Genomic DNA, 14,835 nt, shown 5'->3' with positions numbered 1-14,835 from the left:
GGTAGAGACAAACCTTACATCAACTGTTTAAATACAGCATGGTTAAAATTTTTAAACACGTTTAATGGAACTCTTTCCAAAATTGTGTTAGAATGTTCCCAACTATGTTGTAAGTGGTACATGCAAAGTAATCCAAGTACTCATTATCTAAGTCTCATCTTACAGAGTTAAAAACTGGAACAAAATTCATCACAAAAATTCACTCATGAATAAGCCAAAGACCTGATCAAGCACATAAGAAGGAAAACTGGGCTTGACATCACAAGTTATCAACAGATATCTTTAAAAAGAGTAACACTAGGGACTTCCACCAAATGGAGGCATAGGTAGAGATGCCGTGCTTTCTCACACAACCAAGTTTAGAGACAACAAAATATTAGCAGCAGAAAACACAGCCAGAACACAGAAAATTGAACTTTTCGGAAGTCCGATAACAACGAATTCTTCAGTCTGACCGGTAAGAGGGGCAAAACCAGCAGCTGGCGGAGCGGGGTTGCACAGGAAAACTTGGTCAGACGGACTCAGGCATGTGGATCCCAGGGGTGGGGTTGCAGAGGGCCGACCCAGTGAGTGACCTAGTGAGCAAGACCCAGTGAGCGACCAGAGGATCCCGCAGGGTGAAGGGCAGCAGATAGACCAGCGAGGGAATGGGCGGTGAGACAGGACCCAGCGGGTCCCAGAGACGGGCAGCAGCAGAGATGGCGGCCATATCCCGGCTCTGACCCCGCCCCCACATACAGCATCACAACCCAGCGACCTGAGCGACCCTGCCCTGGTGAACACCTCAGGCTTCGCTCCTCACCCAGCAGCGGGAAGCAGGAGAGGGGGAAGACATTTCCCCACTCTGACCCCGCCACCACATACAGCATCACAACCCAGCAACCCCTCCCTATTGGCCCGCCCCGCCCCTAAGGCTCTGCTCCTCATACTTAATGGGCACAAACAGACCAAAAATGGCTCAAGAAGATCTCAAAGCCCCAGAACCCATAAATCTAAGTGACGAAGAAATAGTGAAACTTTCAAATGCACAGTTCAAAACACTGGGGATCAGGATGCTCACAGAAGTGGTTGATTTTAGTCACAAATTAGAGGAACATATGAAGGCTAAACTAATGGAAATGAATGGTAATGCACAGGAAACCAATAGTAATGGAAAGGAAACTGGGACTCAAATCAAAGGAGTGGACCAGAAGGAAGAAAAAAATGACCAACCAGAAAAGAATGAAGAAACAAGAATTCAAAAAAATGAGGAGAGGCTTAGGAACCTCCAGGACATCTTTAAACGCTCCAACATCCAAATTATAGGGGTAGCAGAAGGGGGAAAGGCACAGCCACCAGTGGAAAACTTATTTGAACAAATAATGAAGGAGAATTCCCCCAATCTGGCAAAGGAAATAGACTTCCAGGAAATCCAGGAAGCTCAGACAGTCCCAAAGAAGTTAGACCCAAGAAGGAACACACCAAGGCACATCATAATTACATTAGCCAAGATTAAAATGAAAGAGAGAATCCTAGAAGCAGCAAGAGATAAGGGGACAGTCACCTACAAAGGAGTTCCCATCTGACTGTCAGTGAATTTCTCAAAAGAGACTTTACAGGCAAGAAGGGGCTGGAGAGAGGTATTCCAAGTCATGAAATCCAAAGACCTACAACCAAGATTGCTCTATCCAGCAAGACTTTCATTTAGAATGGAAGGGCAGATAAAGTGCTTTTCAGGTAAGATCAAATTAAAGGAGTTCATCATCACCAGGCCCTTATTCTATGAAATGTTAAAGGGACTTATCTAAGAAAAAAAAGATGAACAGTGAAAGGACAGCAAACGCAGTTATTAACAACCACATCTAAAACAAAAGCAAGCTAAAAGGACAGCTAGATCAGGAGCAGAACCACAGAAATGAAGATCACATGGAGGGTTAGCAACAGAGGAGTGGGAGGAGAAGAGGGGAGAAGGTACAGAAAATAAGTAGCATAGATGGTAGGTAGAAAATAGATAGGGGGAGGGCAAAAATAGTATGGGAAATATAGAATCCAAAGAACTTGAGACACATGGTCATAAACTAAAGGGGGGGAATGTTAGGGGTAGGGGGGTACAGGGTGGAGGGAAATGAAGGGAGGAATAGAACAACTGTAATGGCATAATCAATAAAATAAAAATTTTTAAAAAAAGAGTAACACTAAATTATAGCTCCATACCTACCAAAATAACTAGACTTTAAAAAGAAAATAAAAGAGTAAGTGTTCATGACAATACAGAACAAACAAAACTATTATAATTCTAGTAAGAATATAAATCACTCCAAGCACTTTGGAAAACTGTTTGACAATATCTACTAATGCTAAACATAGATTTCTATAACCAAGCAATACCATTCCTAAAACACTGATGAATTTCACAGATATAATACTGAAGTCAGACACAAAAGATTAAACATTATATAATTCCATCTATATGCCATTCAAAAACAGGAAACACTAACCTATGTCATCAGAGGCAAAACTGTTACTAGGAAAGAACAAGAGAGACTTCTAGAGAGCTATAAAATTTTTGTACCTTGATTTGGGTGACAACATAGATGTATACACGTACATAAAAATTCACTGAGTTATACACATAAGATGTATATACTTTACTATAAGATATTCTTCAATACAAAAAACACTTTAAATTTAATTTCCTAGTGAATTGATCACCTGTAATAAAATTAGTTCCCATTCACTACCATCTTCCTCATCATAAACCAAGAGTGAAACTGCAAATTTGCAGAAACTGTAGGATTTCACAGTTTATTAAACAATGCAGGGTCTGGAATTTAAGTTTACCCTACTACTCTACAAGCAAGTTAAGTTAGTGTTTCACAGACACTGACAAAGGACAGGAGAGACTCCTGGGTCAGGATGAAGAACTTGACTACTAAGGGCACAGCAGGCAGCATCAGCATCAGCTCTGTGGCTCCCTTTGCCTCCGAGACCCATGGAAGTAATGCACTATGCACTATGTATGTAAGTAATGCACTATGGTCCGGACGGTACTCCTGCAGTGAATTTGCAATGGTGAGGAGCACTGAGCTTCGGGAACTCATCACTTCTGTGGTAATAAGTAAGACCTACTGCTTGGACAGAAAGAATAATTTGACTGACTACCAGGGGGAAAAGCAGTATGTATTTGTAATGGATTAGCACCACAAATGTCAAACAGGAAGGATGTTATATAGCATGCTATTATATTATTTAGTGAAAAAAATTAAGCCTACCCATTCACACTTGATTTATTCTTTATTCATTATAAGAATTAATGCATGTTTACAATTATAACCTAGTGGTTTTCCAAAATTTAAATTTTTCAAGATAAAGTCCCAACATCAGACCTTTTAATCACAATTTAGTACGAAGTTCTGATCTGCATTTTAAGCGATTTCATTTCACATGGACTTTTTCCTAAACCAATTATCATTAGTTCACGAGGACCTAACTGAATGTTACATGAGCTTTTCTTGATGACTTAGTCATCGCCATCATGAACCTCTTCTCTTGCTGTGCTGTGCTGAAGCCCTCCACAGAAAGCACGGAACACAATACACTGTACAGAATAGAGAAAAGTGCATGACTGATTTTGAAAAGTCACTTATACAGTTAACTTGTTTTGGACACAAGTTCTTAAAAGAATATAGCTGTTTCAAGGATTTCAACAGCATCGTTTCTACAAAATCAATTGCTAAAGCAAAGATAGTAGTACTACTCCTTTGATGATGAGGAGGGGGAGGAAAGCAGAGGCGGAGGATATGACTGATGTGTTGAAAACTCACTATGCCAAAAGACCTTATATTTATAGTCCAAAAATCATTAAAATCTCAGAACAGCCAGATGAGGTAAATTCCATTATTCCCACTTTATAGATGAGAAAACAGACACGGGGACACTACCTGTAATTTGCTTACTTACACAGATAGGAAGAAACAAAGCCAGGAACTGAGCCCACGGGGCCCGGCTCCAGAACCTACACTGTTCCTGGACACCAGACACACTGACGCCTAAAAAGAGAGCCCCCTGCCAAGATAGTTTCTTCCCTTAAAGATCTTCCCTATTGTTCTCTCTTTGAGTTCTCTAAAACATTCAAATCATTATATGCTGTCATGAAATAAGATTATACGGTTGTAGACACCAAGAATAATCAAGTTCAATGTGCTCGTCTTCAAGTTGACTTTTTATACCACTCAACAACAGTCTCATCAACTTCTTTCTCTACTTCAGCCCATGCTTCTCCCAGTTTAGCTAATTCAGTCAGTAGGTATGAAAGACTATCTAATGTTTAACTATTATTGTATAAAAAATTACATTCATTATTGGTGGCCTTTTCTTTTGTACTTACAAAGCTCCAATTATCATTAGCACATTTTTCTTACACTTATCACTAGAACACAATGATGAGACAATGCTTGACTTCGTTTTAAATGTTTTTTCTAAATATAAATATAAAATTTCGTTATAAAATATGTTCAACCACAGTTACTTCATTAACATTTGGTATACTTACTTCCTTATGTGTTTTTCTCTGTCTGTGTGTGTGTGTGTGTGTGTGTATATATATATATATATATATATATCGTCTCCCCCACCTCTGGCCATTGATTGAGGGTATGCCGTGATACTGCTTAGTATTCTACATTTTCCACTTAATACATAAAGAAATTGCCACATATATGCTTTTAATGGTCCAACTATATTTCACTCATCTACTTTCTTAATATTTAACACTCAGGTTTCAAAATGAAATTGTTACGTTGGGATTAAAACCTTTTTATAGTACCCATATGATAAACTTTTGTTCTGTAGTTTTTTCTGTAGAATATATCATATTCAAAATAATACCTTGGTCCACAAGCTGAAATAAAAGTACTTGGAACACAACAATAGATTTATTTTACTATCCTCTCAAAAGTCCTGGGTTATGAATTTCTCATTATATATACAAAAATACAGTATAGTATGATAATATGCTGCATAAATAGTATACAGATACTATGCTTTTTATTTGCATATATTAGCATATACAATATAAGCCCCAAATGAATTTGCAATATATTTGAAAATAAGAGTATGATTAGGTTTTCTAGTAACCAAAAGGTTTAACTTTGAATCTCCCATTGAAAAGTTGATTCAATTTTTCATGCTCCTTTTGTCTTTCACTGGGTAAAATGACTTTAGAAATACTGAGAACAGCCACCCCCAAATTAATTAGCTATTGTGTACATAATCATCCATTATACGTTTCTATATTTAGCTCTCAATTTATCCTATTAATAGAGAAAAATCCTCAAAAGGCTACCTCTGTAATTTCAGTCTTTGAAGGCAACAGAATGCTGGGCAATTAAATTTGGTCCTCTGCACTCCCCTTCTAAAATGCTTTCAGGGCCTACTGAGGCATTTTATTAACAACTATACATATTAACATGTACATGTATACAACTATGCATACACATAACCAGTACTAAACTTAATCTCAAACTAACAGTCTTATTTATACAAAACACATTCACTTGAGTGTACCTAAAAATGGCAAACCACCAAGCTAGATGCTGTAAGGATTAAAGATTCAGGTCCAGACCTTAACTTTAAAGAATTACAAGCAAATGAACAAGACGTGCCCATACCAATCTACAATGCAGGGTGCTGAAAGACACTCAGGGGATAGACCTCTGAGGAAGGGAGAAGAGGTGGACGAGCAGCATGAGGCAGCTGTACCTTAGGCATAAAAGCTATTGTTGGTCAAAACAGAAAATCAGAACTTTCATCTACCAGAACGAGGAAATGCTACAGTTTAGTTTGCTGAAACATAGGTGGCAGAACAAGAGAACTAGCTAGTAATCTATAAGGCTAATCTATAACAAGAACATTAATATATGTACTGTAAAACATAACACTAGATTTGCAGTCTAACGAATATAGGTTCAAATTCTGGATCTAACACTTACACCTAAATTTCCACTTTTTTCCTATTTTATACAGTGAATACCAGTTGAGAATTAAATGACATAAACACTTAACTCAGAGGCGTTGTGAGGTGAAGAAAACTGCCACTTTCACTTTGCCCTCTCCCAAAGACCTCTCCGAGGACCCCCATCACCTCCCGCCACCACCTACTGCTCTCCCTTCTCTATGTTCTCATTCTTCCGCCTCTCATCTCTTGCCTCCTCTTTCTCCACTCATCACTCAGTGACGAGTGTTGTCTTCAACATCACTCAGTGCTGGTGTTGGAGAAACTTGGCTACTACCGAATAATGGTGTATGAACTAACAGATAAAAATGCATTTTTCTTCTCAAAAGGACCCAATTAGCACAGGCTGCACCCATTTGTACCCTTAGCACTTGCATGCGCTTCAATCAGGACTTTCCTTCCTCAGAGTTCTCTGTAAGGGTAGGTATGGGAAGATACGGAAAACCTGGCTTCCAGGCAAATTCCACCTCCTCCTGGGTCACTAACACATGAAAGCTATCCTAAAGTGCGCCACCTAGAATAACATAGAGAGGTGATATGTTTAGTTCCTAAGAAAACCAAAAAATCAGCAGATTTCAAGAAACTTAAATCATAGAATTATTTTCTTTTGCAACTTTCATAAGAAGCAACTGTAAAAGTTACTGCTCACAAATATTAAAGCCTTACTTCAATAGCACAATTAGGGATAGAAAAGAAATTCTATTTCCCCTTTTTTTGTTTTTGTTTTAAACTAGTTTCTTTTTTTTTATTTTATTTATTTATTATTTATCCTTAGAGGGGAAGGAGAGGGTGAGAGAAACATCAATGTATGGTTGCTTCTAGTGCATCCCCTGCTGGGAACTGACCTATAGGGAACTAGCCTGCAACCCAGGCATGTGTCCTGACTGGGAATCGAACCACGATTCTCTGGTCCTTTTTTTGTTTTTACTGAGGCTGTACTTAACTGACCTTTGAGAATGTAAAAAAAGAAAAAAAAAAAAACAAAAAACCCTGAATGTCAAATTAAGCCTTTTCCCGAAAAGCCAAGTCTTGTTTCAACAATGCACACATAGCTGGCTAAGCAAGAAGTTAATAAAACAAAAAACACAAATGATACTGAACAGTGTCCAAAATATTTTTCACTGAATTTCTATTTCTAGCTTAAAAACCAGAGAATCCCCCCCAAATCTGAAATCCTATTAGGAAATGCACAAGACAATCTGTGTAAGAAGAGCCAGTCAATTACCAGTATTATAGTTTGAGTGAATATAATGAAATCTAGTGATCAAACACTATCACATTTAGATCTATTTAGGGCACCAAAACAACAGAAAAAGGAATTATCCCAATATAAGTGGAAAACAGAGTGGGGGAGGAAAAGGTAAAAAGCTTATATACTTGTGAATAAGACTGCTTAAGGAGTATTAACTGTGTTGCAAATGACTAGTGACAGACAAAAGGTGGAGGGCTTAACAAGTATCCAGAAACAAAAAGGAAAACAGGTTTTGACAGGCCCGCCCCCAAAAAACACACACACACTGCACCAAAGTGAATAAAAGGATGAGGCGTAGATAACTGTGCATCATATTAGTACAAATTTGGGGAGCAACTATCACAAGATCCCAACAGGAATGTGGCAGTCTACACTTCACAGTCCAGCTGGTAATAAAGGACAAGAACAATAAAAACCAAGTACCGTGCTCGCTTCAGCAGCACATATACTAAAATTGGAACGATACAGAGAGGATCAGCATGGCCCCTGCGCAAGGATGACACGCAAATTCGTGAAGTGTTCCATATTTTTATCTGGAAAGCATTATGCTGAGTGCAATAGGCCAGGTGTTGAAAGACAAATACCATATGATCTCACCTTTAACAGGAAGCTAAACAACAAAACAAACAAGCAAGCAGAATAAAAACAAAGACACTGAAATAGAGAACAAGGGGACAGTGACCAGAGGGGAGAGGGAAGGGAATTTAAGGGGGAAAAAGGGGAGAGATTTGGAGGAACAAATATGAAGGACACAGGGACGAGAACTAAGGGGGGTGGAAATGGGAGGGAGGTGGGGAGCACGGGGTGGGGGGGGCTGGGATGGGAGAAATAGACAAAAAAACTGTACTTGAAAAATAACTAAATAAAATTATTTAAAAAAAGAAAGAAAAAGAAAAACCAAGTACCCTTTAAGCCAAATGAGGCAGGGGAGACTGGGAGGAGACAATTAGCCAGTTGGTGAAGCAAAAGGTTAAGGCACCACCACAGAATAAATGCCAAACAGGGCAAGGCTGAATTGAAGGCTGCAGAGTCAGGCTGCTGGAAGTAATCCTACATGAATGCAGAGTTCTATCTAAGCAGAAAGATATATTCAAAGAGGCATTAAAAAAAAAAAAGAGGCATTGGAGGAGACAACAATGGCAACAGCACATGATCGAGTAAGAAACTTAAGGAGGAGTGGGGGTTGGGGCAGGCAGAGAGGGAAAATGGAACACACTCGAGAGTAATCCCATCTGTGAAAGGAAGACATTTAAGGGCAGTAGCACTCAGACCAAGGTAGGGATAGATAAGAAAGAAGATATCAGGGACATTACAAATAAACAATCAATAGGACTTGGTGACCACCTAGAACAGAAACGGGGGCATGCAAAAGAAGGTAATGGTTTAAAAGCTGAAAGAATAAAGGCACCACTCACCTAGAAAGGGGAACTCTAGTTAAAGCCAAGATAAGGCCAGAAGGTGATGGGTGGACAGGTGTAAGGAAGCAAACACTGGTGCAGCTCTGAACGGATGTAAAATTAAAGCTCAGGAGAAGAGAAATGAATATGCAGATTTTGGGGATCATATCAATGGAAGTAAAAGTTGAACCTACGAGAGTAAATATTTGACTGATTCAAAACTGACTGGGTACCTAATAAGCAGGGAATACTGTGTCTAGGAACTCAGGCTTACAGGGCACTGTCCGTAACCTCCGAGATCTTAAAGAGTAACAGGAAAAGGGAAGGTGGGATGAAGAGTTAGATGTATATTTACTTCCACGTGAGAGCCAACAGACAGAGCACTAACACAAAGAAAAGTATGTCCAGCAAGCCCAGAAGGCCAGTAACTGAACATGTAGGAGAATGTGCTACTTCTTATATCAGAGCTTGGAGGGATTTAAGAAAAAACTATGAACCCATTCTGTGCTCTTACCTTGTCCTTTACCTCTGGTTTACCAAGACCTGCTGAGATGACCCTTTCACTGACACGTTTTGTTGTTTTGAGAGAAATGACTTGGCTAGATAGAAAACTGGAATCACAGTGATTCCAGTGTTTATATATTAGGTTTCCTGAATTCTTCTGAAAACCTGTAACTACTGATTGAACGGTAACACAGAACAGTGCCTCGGAAATCCAAAGTAATGCAGTGGTACCGCTGCCGTAAGTGAAAACCTTATAAAATTATGAAGTAACACGCACTCCTAAAGAATACGACATTACAACACATACACTCTCACATACATCTATTTCAGCTCAAACATCCCTCCTTCAGAAAAGCCTTCCCAGAGCACCCTGCCTAAGAGAAATTCCTCTATTACACACTCTCACTGCATCACGTCCCTCTATGTTATAGCACTGAATACACCTACATTTTTACATTTATCTGTCCAGCCCTGCAAGAATGTAAATGAGAGGAGCCGTTTGTTTTCCCTCATCACTGTAAACCTAGTGATACATGTGCTCAGTAACTGTTTAATCAGTCAAAGTGAATCTGCATAAGAGCTTTTGAGAGAATATTAGTGGGGGGGGCAGAATAAGGGATACTTTTCACTTTCTGCTTCATACAATTCTGTACTTCTTTAAAAATGTACTTTCTTTGCATAGTCAGTGGGAAAAACAGACTTTAAAACCAAAGTGTAGCACCTCATCCATATCAAAATACCTACTAAAAAAGATTTAACATTACGAGAGTGATTCATACGTCAAAAGAATTTTCTTCACTACATTTAGGGTTATACAAGATTAGAAAGTGAAATTTAAGAAAAATCAATTCAGAAACTAGGGATAAATACCTTCTGCTCCAAATAAAATATTAACACGAATTCATTTTTCCAAAGCATTTCTTTTCCTGCATGGAGATGTTTTTGTACCTCAGAGATGTTACAAATGCCATTCTCTGCCTGGACCCTTTCCTCAAAGCTCCAACCACTGATTTCTAGTGCTCTCGTTATTCTGGCTTCACCATCAGCGACCTTCCCAGAGACCTGTCCTGATCACTCCAAAACCCTGTGTAAACCCTATGTTCACCTCCTTTACTGTATTAACCAATTTGTAATTATTTGTTGGTTTTTGTCTCTCCTACTAGGACATAATTGTCTATTTATTTATTCATTTATTTGTTTTCAGAGAGGTGGGGGAGGGAGAAAAGAGGGAGAGAAACATCGATACAATCAGTCAGTTGCCTCTCACATACCCGCAACCCAGGCATGTGCCCCAACCAGGAGTCAAGCCAGAGACCCTTCAGTTCACAGATAGGCACTCAATCCACTGGGCCACGCCACTCAGGGCTAGAATGTAGTCTTTAACAAGCAGTATTAAGCATATTCGGAGAACTTGTTAAATTCATTCAAGTTATTCATTCAAATTTATTTAATTTTTGAGACATTTATCAAAGTAGCATGCTAGGAGCCGGGAATACAGGAGTAAATAAAGGAGACCTAACTCCTTGTCTTCCTGTAGCTCACATTCCAGTGGAGGGAGACAGACAAAACACAGTAAATAAGTGATTTGGCTTGTTAGGTAAAAAGTGTTATGAAGAAAAATAAAGCATGGGAAGATAAATGAGGAGTGCTATGGGAGAGGTATGGTATTCAATAGGGTCACTGGACTTGGCCTCACAGAGGAGGCGCTGACTGAGTCAAAACTTTAAGGCAGTAAGAGTGAGTGGGCAGGTATCTGAGGGAAAACCATTACAGCAAAGGCAAAGGCAAAGGCAACAGGCAACATGAAGATCCAAAGTGGGAGCATGCCTGGCACACTCAGTTACTGCAAGACCAGTGTAGCCTGAGAATAAAGTGAACAAGGAAGGGAACATCAGGAAGGGGTCAAATAGGTCAAATGCACAGACTGGACATGCTGGAAAGGATAAGGGCTTTGGCTTTCACTGTAAGCGAAATTCAGACCCTACTTGAGAGCTCTGAGCAGAGACATGACATTTTCTTACTTACATCATTAAATAATTACTCTGGCTGATGTGTACAGAATAAACTGGGGGGGGGGGTTCATTGCAGCAATCTAGGTGAGATGATGGCGCCTTACAGCAGGGTGATAGCAGTGGCGTGGTGTGAAGTAGACAACTTCACATATATTTTGGGAGGCATTTTATCAACTTTCCTGTAAGAACAGGAAAAGCTATACAAGTTTGACTGTAAGAACAGAGGACTCAACAATGATTCTAAGGTGTCAGCCTAGGCTGCTGAAAGAATGGGATTTGTCATCAATGCATTCGGGGAAGGCAAATGGGGAACACAAGGAAGATCAGGAGTAACATTTTATTTACATTAAATGTATGAATAAAATGTTAAGTTTCCCCATGCTTCCAATTTAAATGAAGTCCCATTAATATTAAAAACCCAAAGCTCCTTCCTGTCTTACCTTGAGGCACCTGAGCACAAGCAGCACCTCCCGACCAACTCCCAGGAACACACCACCTCGAATCTCTGGCAGTCATGCAGACACTCAGTGCTCATGCCCAGACTTCGGAGGCAGGCTCGCAGCAACAGTGACTGCACTCTCTGCTCCAACCACTCTGCAGCTGTCTCAATCCAAAAATCCCACTCAACACTGTTAGCCAAAACAACATCTCCTGAGCACATCAACCCGTGCAAATAAACGCCCACATGGGTCACAACCCACCATAATCACAGCCAAACCTGTACAGCAAAAGAATTACAAAATGGAGTCTTAAAAAAAAACCCCAAATTTCTCATAACCACATAAATTCATATTCATCAGGTTTGAAAGTAGGGCCCTATCTCCCACATTTTAACAAGAGTCCCAGGTTATGCAGCAGGTCTGAGAACCAATGGCCTTAGGGTCACTCGCAATGTAAGAAACTCACTTGCCTATATTCCACATCCAAGGGTAACTTTTCTGTGGTCGATGGGGGTAAATTATAAAAATATCTTACCCTTGTGGTTCTAATATCAACAGCAGTCGCCAAGTACCACCAGGAGAAGACCCTGACCCCCATCCCACTGTCACACCAATACCGAACCCAGGTCTCCAATTCCTACAAAACATGTAAGCCACGACCACACTGCAGACAGAGAAGACAAAGAAACCAAGGGCAAGTTTACCCACAAGCTCTCCTATATTCAGAAATTCAATTCTTTATGGGAACATTTATAAGAAAGGATACAATCACATGAGCATCAAAACCACTTTTTTAGAGGAACACTTCAAGCACCGCTTTTCCCGGTAGTGACTCCAATTTCCAAAGACATTAAAACTTCTCATAGTGAGCCCTGGCCAGGCAGCGCAGTTGGTTAGTGTTGTCCCTGATGCTCCAAGACTGCTGGTTCCATCCCCCACCAAGAGTCAACCAGTAAATGCACGAAAGGGTGAAGCAAAGGTCCATGTTCCTCCCCCACCTGCCAAGTCCTCTCTCAATTTAATAAACAAAATCTCTTTAAAAACCGTTCTCATAGTGAATGAGAACCATTCAAAGTCAGGACCTAAACTCAAGATCCCTGACGCTTTGCACAGCATCATCTTCTTACCTAGCCTCTCTTTGTGCCCACACAAGTCTATGCTTTTTTATCTCCCACATCCAGACTTCTGTTTCCCAGTTTTTAATCACTCTTTAAACTTCACCTGCTCCTCTAAGTCCTCTAATTAAGCAGAGCCTGATCTAGACGTATCACTCACCCCCACAGAGCCTGCAAGATTCCCTCCATTACTACCAGATGTGTTGGAGTATACTTGTAAAGGCCTGTAGGCGCAGGTATAGACACAGAGCTGGTCAATCTTTATAGTGATTTCCTTTAAATTATAAAATCGTCAAGGGCAAATACCAGATCATTACATGTCTCTGGAGCACAAAGTGCACACTCGTGAACACAACATATGTTCACTCAAATGCTTTATGAAGACAGTCCCCAGATACCTCACATGCACCCCAGAGTTCAAGTCACCTACTTAGAAGAACAGGGAGCATATACAGCTCTGGGTACCTTTGGAGCTCTATGTAGAGTTCATGCAATTTACACTTTCAACTCCAAGAGTGGAAACGGCCAGTGAATTAAGTAGGCACTCACTAAGGGGCAGAAAGATGTGAATAAAGGGAAAGAAAATGAAAGGCCAGCTTTGAAATATTTCTGCAGTGCCCCCTTTCCCTGGGAACATGCAAACCAGAATAACTAGATCTCCAGTTATTCACCTTCCAGATAGATGCTAGGCAGATCCTAACACATCATGGGAACAAAACAAAACTTGCCTTGAAAGCACCAGCCACATTCTGAGATCACAGTTAAATGTGAAAAGTGCGAGACTTTCCAGGACTCCAGTTGCTATGCCCAGAGAAAGGTGGGAAGGTGACACCAGTGTTTTCTCACTGTTATTTTCATAATAACAAAATAATACACATGGAAAACAAAAGGAAAAATCCAGTTAAAATCTAACCAGAGATCAAACCATTTCCAAATTTCTATAGAATATGCCAGTCTGTAAATGATATATACATCATAGGCAGAGACTGGTGTACCAAAGAATTCAAGAAAAAACTTGTTTACAAAATGTACTTTAACAACTAGCTTCCAGAAGTGAATTAAATTGTAGTAGTGTACACACAGAACTGTCTAATAAAAAATTCCTTAAGATCAGCATGGAAATAAACAAGAAAAGATAAACAATATAGACAAACCTTTAACTAGACTCATCAAGAAAAACAGAGGACCCAAATAAATAAAATCAGAAATGAAAGATAAGTAACAACTGATACCATAGAAATGCAGAAGATTGTAAAGAATATTATGAACGACTATATGCCAACAAACTGGACAATCTGGAATAAATAGATAAATTCCTAGAAACATATAATCTTCCAAAACTGAATCAGGAAGTATCAGAAAATTTCAATGGACCAATTACAACTAATGAAATTGAAGCAGTTATCAAAAAAAAACAAACCCTCCCAACAAACAAAAACCGTGGACTGGATAGCTTCACAGGGAAATTTTACCAAACACTCAAATAAGAACTAACACCTATCCTCAAACTATTCCAAAAAATTCAAGAGGAGGGAAGACTCCCAAGCTCATTTTACAAGTCAGCATTATCCTAATTCCAAAACTAGATATGACACTACAAAAAATTATAGACCAATACTCTTGATGAACATAGATGCTAAAATCCTCAACAAAATAATAGCAAACTGGATCCAGCAATACATTAAAAAGATCATACACCATGATAAAGTGGTATTTATCCCGTGGATACAAGGTTAGAACAAAAATCAATAAATGTGATACAGCACATAAACAAAAAGAATAAAAATCACCTGATCATATCGACAGATGCAGAAAAAGCATTTGCTAAAATCCACCACCTATTTATGATAGAAACTCTCAGCAAAGTGGGAATAGAGGGAACATACTTCAACATAATAAAGGCCAGATACTACAAACCCACAACCAGCATCATACTCTATGGGCAAAAACTACAAATGTTTTCTTTGAGAATTTCACCACTTTTATTCAACACAGTACTGAGAGCCCCAGCCACAGCAATCAGACAAAAAAAAAAAAAGACATCCATCCAGTTTGGAAAGGAAGAAGTAAAACTGTCATTATTTGCAGGTGACATGATACTGTATATAGAGAACCCTAAATAT

At 39.4% G+C, this 14,835-nt stretch overlaps 1 protein-coding gene and 1 non-coding gene across 3 annotated transcripts in view; one reads left to right on the top strand and one right to left on the bottom strand.

The window, feature by feature from the left end:
* Positions 1-14,835, bottom strand: part of SMAD5 (SMAD family member 5) — a 55,975-nt gene that overhangs the window by 35,589 nt on the left and 5,551 nt on the right. The gene's annotated exons all lie outside the window — the stretch shown is intronic.
* On the top strand, positions 7,669-7,775 carry LOC119044175 (U6 spliceosomal RNA). The gene has a single exon (XR_005081556.2). It is a non-coding gene; the product is annotated as a U6 spliceosomal RNA (small nuclear RNA).

Source organism: Artibeus jamaicensis, unplaced genomic scaffold, assembly GCF_021234435.1.
Source record: "Artibeus jamaicensis isolate MK-2021 breed Jamaican fruit bat unplaced genomic scaffold, CSHL_Jam_final contig_786, whole genome shotgun sequence".
NCBI lineage: Eukaryota > Metazoa > Chordata > Mammalia > Chiroptera > Phyllostomidae > Artibeus > Artibeus jamaicensis.
The sequence above is the reverse complement of the archived record's forward strand: the minus strand, read 5'-3'. Positions and strand labels throughout refer to the sequence as shown.